The sequence below is a fragment of the Elgaria multicarinata genome, chromosome 17 (assembly GCF_023053635.1).
Source record: "Elgaria multicarinata webbii isolate HBS135686 ecotype San Diego chromosome 17, rElgMul1.1.pri, whole genome shotgun sequence".
NCBI lineage: Eukaryota > Metazoa > Chordata > Lepidosauria > Squamata > Anguidae > Elgaria > Elgaria multicarinata.
In genome coordinates, this window is record NC_086187.1 from 19,869,408 (window position 1) to 19,878,678 (window position 9,271).

Below are 9,271 nucleotides of genomic sequence, written 5' to 3' on the forward strand. Positions count from 1 at the left end.
AGGGGCAGCTGGAAAGAGACCCGAAGTATATCTGCTATTGAGAAGGAACTCCCTGTACTTCCCCAAGCCGGAGGTCAGCCCATTCCAAAGCTGTGAGCTCTGTTGCACTCAGCAGCTGAATAGTGCTTCTCTGGCTCGGAGGGTGGGGGTGGGGAATAGGGAGCTCTTTTGCTATCATCTAAGACCAGGTTGAAAGTACACAGGCTGGAAGATGCTCAGATCACACTGTGCACACTAAACCTCAATGGAGCACCATGGGACTTACCACTTTGATGCATTTTACATGCTCCTAGTGAACACAGACTGACTTGACAATGTAATATTTAATTTCATCGATAGATAAAAGTTAGCAACGTAAAGAGCATTTAATCAGACCAGCATCTGTTGGTGGGAGACAACTGTGCAAGCTTTAGAGCACCACAGAGTTCTTCAAGCCTTAGAAGATTGCGTATAGGGGCACCTCTATCACATATAACTGCCTTTCACTTGAAGAGGGTGGATGTTTGAGCAAGCATGGTTGTGCAATCAGTTGTGCATTCTACTTGTGCAACCAGTTATGCAACGGCTTTGTGCCCATTGTGCACCCTGCCGTGCAACTGGCCACGCATTGTGCTTGTGCAAGCATAATTGGCAACCACTTGCACAACGGAAAGATTCAGTGGAGTTCCTTCAGGGCTATTTGAGTTTGCAGATTGACGCTGTTGGATACTGCCCAGACTCAGCAGATAAGAAACCCTAAACAGGGTTCACCATACAAAACCTCATCTGGCCCGGCTCAAAAATAGCTTGCTGGAACGTGAAAGTTTTCACCAACCAATGGAAAATGTTGAGGGAGGGGGCAGGTGAATCTCAGGGGGAGGGTGACATCAACTAGTGAAGGTTGCATTCAGGCCTCACCTTACTATTAAATGTTTGGCACAAATACCTGCCCTGTTTGTAAAGAGCGCACATGCATGTACAAACAGCATGCAGGCAGATATGCGATTAGATTACAATGTGCCAATAGATGGCACCAGAGGAAGGTAAGTTCTGTAGAGAATGTGTCTTCTGACATAAGTCCCTGTTCTTCATCTGACAAAGTCCCTGTGATTTATATAAAATGCCCGTTCTCACATCCGGTTGGAAGCTGCTGGGGAGTGCTCAGCTCATGCTGTCTTCCAGCCACACTGCCCTATGGCGGAACGGTTTTCGCACATACTGTCACTCGCTACATACTGAATTCATCCCCCGGTCCCGACATTTCAGAGGAAAATAGGGCCATACTTGTGACATCCCTGCTCTCATACCAAGGATCACTTTCCAAGTTCCACTGCTACACACATTGCTGAAATCTCTGCTCTGCCTGCAGTATTAAGAACATAAGAAGAGCCATGCTGGATCACACCAAAGGTCTATCTAGTCCGGCATTCTGTTCCCACGGTGGCCAACCAGATCCCCACGGGAAGTTCACAGGCAGGACATGAATCTGATAGTACCCTCCTGCCTATGCTCCCCAGGAACTACTATTCAAAAGCATACCATTTCTGACACTGGAGGTCATTCGTGATGCTAACGAATTTTGTTGGTTGAAACTTGTGCATTCGGTCACCTAAGGACACGAAAAGAGCCATGCTGGAGCGGACCAAGGATGTCAAGGAAATCGGGGGGGATTCCACACGTCGTACTCAGGGCGCTTCCATCCGCCCCCAGTGCACCCCGAAAACGATCGTGTAGCTTGCCTGTAAAAGAGACGAGGAAGAGGCGTCCTTGCCGCCGCCGCCACCCACCTTCCTCCTCGCCGGCCGGCTTGGAGAGCTCGGCAGAAGAAGGCGGGGTGAAGAGCTTCTTCCGCTCTCCACCCCGCCTTCTTTCGCTGAGCTCTCCGTCCCGGCTGGCGAGGAGGGAGGTGGGTGGTGCTGCCGGCAAGGACGCCTCTTCCTCGTCTCTTCGCCAGGCAAGTTACACGATCTCTTTGGGGTCGCACTGGGGCCGCATGGAAGCAGCCTCAGTATGACGTGTGGAATCCCCACAAGTTGGGTGGTCTTTTACCTATGCCCACAGGTGTCAGAAAATAAACTGCTTTGGCCTTTTCATTATAAATTATAAGATTCATGCTTTCAGTGTAATTAACATATATTAAGAATGCAACCACTTTCACAACTAATGGTCTTTGTTGAAATACATGTCACAGGACTATGTCTCAACAGAGAGGAGTGGGAGTTGTTCTAAGCAAGCAAACCATGAAAGGAAACAGATGGAGGTCTGGTTGCTTAACTGATTGCAATATCCATCTATGCATTGTTTCTCTAGTCTTAGACTTATTTGCACTCCGCACATGCATAAATGCCTTGTCTATCATTGGTTACTGTATTGCAGAACTGTATTATGATCGGCGGGAAGGTTCTGCCGTTGTCTCTAAGGGGAACTGACCCTATTAATGTGTTAGCCTTTCTTGAAATTATAGTATCATAGAATCATAGAATAGTAGAGTTGGAAGGGGCCTATAAGGCCATCAAGTCCAACCCCCTGCTCAATGCAGGAATCCACCCTAAAGCATCCCTGACAGATGGTTGTCCAGCTGCCTCTTGAATGCCTCTAGTGTGGGAGAGCCCACAACTTCCCTAGGTAACTAGTTCCATTGTCGTACTGCTCTAACAGTCAGGAAGTTTTTCCTGATGTCCAGTCGGAATCTGACTTCCTGTTTGAGAAGGTTCCATTGATAAGCACTCCTTGAGTCCAATTCTGTAGCCAACTGTGAATCCACCTAATAGTTGTTCCACAAGGGTCCATCTAGTCCAGCATTATGTTCACAGCTCCCTATGGGAAACTCACAAGCAATACACATGTGCAACAGCACCTTCCCACCCATGTTCCCCAGCAACTCATGAACATATGCCTACAGCCTCTGATACTGGAGGTAGCATATAGCTATCAGGACTAGTAGCCATTGATAGCCTTCTCCTCCAGGAATTTGCCTCAGATACTTGTGGGGTTTTCCGCCTCAGGTGCCAAAATAACTTGGCTGGCCTTGGATGTTGTGTACTTTGACTTGTGTGAGTGTGTATGTATGTAGGACGCATTTGCTGCTTCCAGCCCAACCCTGAAACAATAACATAAAACCAAGGATACATGCAGCGACATTGATAAAAGCCTTTCCTCAGATTTTGGAAAAGTGACTGAGGGCGCAATCCTATGTGTGTTTGAACAGAAAAACGTCCCACAATCCCCAGTGTCCCTCAAGGCTAACTTCTCCTCACAGGTGCAGAAAACCTCACTTGCTGTGGTAGAAGATGGTGTGTGCTATTTGGGCCAAGAGAAGATTTAAACTAATATGAGAAGGGGGAAGGGAGAAAAAATAAACGTTCTGAAGGGGTTCCACGGAGGAGAAGAAGAGCAGAGAAAGGGAAACGGGATATGGGGACTGTCATTCCACAGTATCACCCAGGCCGCTAAAGTTTCTTCTTTGAATTAGCAGCCAACCCACGTGGGATGGTTTACCACAGCAGTCTCATGGAAACCTTGACCATTTCAGAGAAACTGAGGAGGAGGGGGATGGATTGGCTGAGGAGGAGTTTAACAGGGGTAGGCCAAGAGATCCACGTGCAGGATTTATTTTTCAGTACGAGATGATGATGATGATGATGATGATGATTCCCGCCTTTTTCACTTGCAAGGAACCCAGGGCAGTTTACACAGTCTTTCCATTGTACCCCCTCAACAACCCTGTGAGGTAGGTTAGACTGAGAGTGAGCTTCATGGCTGAGTGAGGATTAGAACCTGGCTCCTTCCCTTTATTTTAAGTGCTCTTACGCCAGGGTTACAGAACTTCTTTCAGCCGGAGGGCCAAATTCAATTTCAGAGAAGGTCTCAGTTTGCATGCCAGTGGTGGGCGGGACTGAATGAAAAAGGGGTGAAGCTTCAAACAACACCCCCCAATAGCCAACCTATTTTAACTTAACACTCTTACTGCCATTAATGAAACCTTAGGCATTTCAAATTTTTAGAATTGGGGGCGGGGTTTTTGAAATAGCTGGGAAAACACCAGACAGTCAGCAGTCGGGGAAAATGGGGTGATGGGGGCCTGTGGGATTGGGACCGCAGGTGCAACAGATTTGGTGCATGGACCTGAGGTTCTCCACCTATGGAGTAAACCAATTGAAATCAATGGGGCTTAAGTTAGACTGTAGCCAATGTTTATTTATTTATTTATTACATTTTTATACCACCCAATAGCCGAAGCTCTCTGGGCGGTTCACAAAAATTAAAACTACGAAGAACATAATAAAACAACCAACAATCTAAAAACACAACTACAAAATACAATATAAAAAGCACAACCAGGATGTTTAGACAGAAAAAAGTCCTTCAACTCCTAGCATTCCCCAGCCAGCCTGATGGTTGGGGAATGATGGGAATTGTAGGACTTTTTTTCTTTTTTCTTTTGTTTAAACATACATAGAATGGCACCTTAAAGAAATGAAGATAAATTTGAGTCCAAGATCTGTTTGCATCCATATAACACCCGAATTTGAACCACAAATTCACCTGCACACCGTCCAGAGAACTCCCCTTAGAGGGTGGTTTAAAAGTGTAACAAATAAAAATGGCATTTGCCCTAGATGGAGATGAGATATATGTTGTTATTTTTTGTTTATTTGTTCAGTTGTTTGCGACTCTTCGTGACTACATGGACCAGCCCATGCCAGAGCTTTCTGTCGGCCGTTGCCACCCCTAGCTCCCCCAAGGTCAAGTCTGTCACCTCCAGAATATCATCCATCCATCTTGCCCTTGGTCGGCCCCTCTTCCTTTTGCCTTCCACTTTCCCTAGCATCAGCCTCTTCTCCAGGGTATCCTGTCCTCTCATTATGTGGCCAAAGTACTTCAGTTTTGCCTTTAATACCATTCCCTCAAGTGAGCAGTCTGGCTTTATTTCCTGGAGTATGGACTGGTTTGATCTTCTTGCAGTCCAAGGCACTCTCAGAGTTTTCCTCCAACACCACAGTTCAAAAGCATCTATCTTCCTTCGCTCAGCTTTCCTTATGGTCCAGCTCTCGCAGCCATAGGTTACTACGGGGAATACCATTGCTTTAACTATGCGGACCTTTGTTGTCAGTGTGGTGTCTCTGCTCTTTAATTCTGTATCAAGATAAACTGAAACTCCATGCCAAGGAAAACTGCATTTTGTGACTTGTATATATTATGCAAATGAAATCTCTCTGTGTGAGTGTCTGAAATGGAAACGTTTAGCACTAAAGATATTTTAAAACTACTCTGTTGTTTGTCTGTCTTTCATATATATATATATATATATATATATATATATATATATATATATATATATATATACATACTTAGGACTGACTGCAACCATAGTGGAGGTCAAAGCCTCCTTTTTGCATTGCTGTTGAGACACTTTGTGTGTGTGTCTGTGCGTGTTCACAAACAGTTGCAGTATAAGAGCGCTCCCTGATAAGGAGCATCATCAGACGGAGGGGAAATCATGGTTCCCTACTGTTGCTTCCCCCACCACCACTTCTGTCCCACGATACTTCCTCTTTCTTCACAGAGAAGAAAGAAGAAGTAAGGTGGCCCATTCAGTGGGCGTTTTTATCGCACCACTTTTCCTGCACATAGCAGGAGATTGTGGCACGTTTCGCTGCTAAAAATAAATCAGACTTACCGGGGTCTTATTTTGTGATGGAAAGAAGGCCAGAAGGAGCAGGACACGCATGGGAGGCGGACGTTGTGGTCAAAAGGACCCACAAACATCCGTATATGAGGAGTAACGAGCATGTGATAAAACCCTCCTCTGATGACGCTCAAATACATAACTTGTCATGGAACAATAAAATTCATGTATGGAATCCGGGAAGTCGGCCCAGCCCAACCTAGAGAGTTTATTTATTTGTTTTATTTATTTATTACATTTTTATACCGTCCAATAGCCGAAGCTCTCTGGGCGGTTCAAACCATCATAAAACAACCAACAAGTTAAAAATTCAAATACAAAGTTGTTGAGGGTGCAAAGTCCTTTCAGGAAGATCAGACCTCACCTTTCTGGGTGTACTCTGGCCCACCATACCCTTTTGAGAATTCTCTGCCTAATGACCAGGAATCAGGAAGAAAAGCAGAACTTGGTGATAGAGATAGCATGTGCCCTAGAGGATCTGCTGCTAAGTTACAACCCACCTAATCAACAGTCCAAACTACCTCCTATTAAATGGACATTGTGTTTCACTAGACCATGTTTTTTTTCCAATGTAGCTTCCACAGGGAGGAGAGAAATAAATTTCTTGGCCCTCTTATGAGAAAATGATCTAACTGCAGCCTTTACCACGGTTGATCATGATCTTCTCTTAGATTCCCTTCATGACCTTGGATTTTGTGGCTCTGTCTATAACTGGTTTGCCTCCTATCTAGCGGGTCGCTCTTTCAGCGTGTTGGCTAATGGCAGCTCGTCTTCCTCCTTTCCCCTCTCAGTAGGGGTTCCGCAAGGCTCGGTGCTTGGCCCGTTGTTGTTTTCCTTATACATGTTGCCCTTGGGCAAGCTTATTCAATCTCATGGCCTCCAATATCATCTGTACGCCAATGATACACAACTATATCTGTCATCTCCGGAACTTTCTCCTGATGTTCACGATCGTATCTCGGCATGTCTTTCAGATATCTCACCTTGGCTGTTTCATCGTCGTTTGAAACTTAATGTGGCAAAGACTGAATTGCTTGTTTTTCCTCCTAAACCTTCTCCTCATCTCTCATTCTCTCTTACTGTCAATGATGTTACGCTTACTCTGGTCAAGGAAGCTCGTAGCCTTGGCTTTATATTTGACTCCTCGCTCTCCTTTATTCCTCATATTGAGGCAGTAGCTAAATCTTGTCGTTTTTTCCTGTATAATATTGCCAGGATTCGATCATTTTTGTCTGTCTCTTCTGCCAAGACGCTTGTTCATGCACTGGTTATTTCTCGGTTGGACTACTGCAACCTTCTTCTCTCTGGCCTTCCTTCTCACATCAGTCCATTGGTTTCTGTTCACCACTCTGCTGCAAAGATCATCTTCTTGGCTCGCCGCTCTGACCATGTCACTCCGCTTCTGAAATCTCTTCATTGGCTTCCAATTCACTTCAGAATCCAATATAAACTTCTCCTGTTAACCTTCAAAGCTTTTCACGGTCTAGTTCCTTCCTATCTCTCCTCTCTCATCTCACACTATTGCCCCCCTCGTGCTCTTCGCAACTCTGATGCCATGTTTCTTGCCTGCCCAAGGGCCTCTACTTCCCTTGCTCGGCTTCCTCCATTTTCTTCTGCTGCCCTTACGCCTGGAACGCTCTTCCAGAACGTTTGAGAACTACAAGTTCAATCGCAGCTTTTAAAGCTCAACTAAAAACTTTTCTTTTTCCTAAAGCTTTTAAAACTTGATGTTGTGCGGACTTTATACTGTTAGTTTTACCCTACCCTGTGCCTGCTTACCCTACCCTGTGCCTGTTTGCATTCTCTTCCCCTCCTTATTGTTTTACTATGATTTTATTAGATTGTAAGCCTATGCGGCAGGGTCTTGCTTTTTACTGTTTTACTCTGTACAGCACCATGTACATTGATGGTGCTATATAAATAAATAAATAAATAAATAAATAAATAAATAATAATAAGGACACCCAAACAGTATTTGGAATATTTTATGGCAGGTACAAACAAGTTAACAACAGAGTTAGTGGCTAAGTTCCTCCTCTCCATACAAAGGAATCGCAAATTGATCTTATCTTAATTGTAACTTCTATCCCATGCTGCTGTTGCTTATCTTTTATACAAGATAACCATGCCTATATATTTTAAATATGTGTATGTTTTAAATAACTCTTTTAGCCTGTTTGTATAATGAACTAATGACTGTGATTTTATGGTTTTAAATTAATGATTGTTGGTATAGTTGGTATAGTTTCTATTGGGTCTGTGACCACAAAATAAAATGTATGTAACTCCGTGCTCAGGGTGAAAGAGATTTGACGCTCCTGCCCTCAGTGGTCAGAGGCCAGAATATTTCATGGGCGAGTGGTCTTCAACTGATCCAGACCCAGGATCCACCTCAGATTCCCAACCTGCAGCATGGGGCCCACTTTCCCAATTTTACTAACTATGCCTATATATTTTAAATATGTGTATGTTTTAAATAACTCTTTTAGCCTGTTGAACAAAAGACTGTGATTTTATGGTTTTAAATTAATGATTGTTGGTATTGCTTTTATTGGGTCTGTGACCGCATAATAAAAATCTGACATTGTGTTTCAGTTGACAATGCAACTTCTCAGAAATGTTCTGCATTTCAGAACAAGTTGTACTTGGCTGCCTGCCAGGCTGCCTGAGTGATCCTTCTTCCTCAAACACATGGCTGACTGAAGTCCCATTCATTTCAACAGGTCTACTCAGAGTAGGACTGACATTGGCTATAATGCCATGTGTGGAGCTGTGACGCTTCCAGAAAACGTGGTATTGGGGACAGAATGCATCACAAAGAAGTTGGAAGACCACTTCCAACGGTGTCTAGAGAGACAATATGCATCTGTGAACTTTCAGGATGGCATTTTCTGCAGAGTCAGCATCCGGGATGACTATTCCCCCGTCCAATGGATGGGATAACCCTCCAGAGACTCCATTGTCATGTTGTTGTTATTATTTTTTTAGGAGTGCCAAGTTCTCTAAGAGTAGCTGTGTTATCTTTCCATCCGATACAGATGCACCGTGCTCTTGCTACATCCAATTGATTAACTGTCTTCCCTTTTATCCTGATTCGGCTCCAAGTCATACGCTTGCTGTAATTTTTATAACCTCAGTTGGAATTGGGTGTGGAATGTAACCCAGAGCCAACGAACAGTAGCTGGGCAGCTTTTTGCCATTCTTTTGCCTCCCTCCCTCCTCCCCCCACTGCCAACCGCACCCCAATAACTGCAGAAACAACACAGGTTGGAAGGTTTATATAACTTTCATTACTGGGCACAGCCACGCATTGCAAGGTGATCACGTAATGCCTAGGGCAGCTCAATTACCGCCAAGAACGAAGTCGACTTGTTTGGCAAATGTAAGGCTCTGAACTCAGACGAGGAATCCTGCTGGTCTGTCGCCCCTGATGCCTTGGCTGTTTGCACTTCATGCAAAATGACCATGACTATAAAAGCCTGAATGTGCTATCCTACGCATGTTTAGACAGAAAAAAAGTCCTGCGTCTCCCAGCATGCCCTGTGCTGTCTGGGGCACTCTAGGAGTTGTAGGACTCCCCACCCCCCGTCTAAACATGCATGG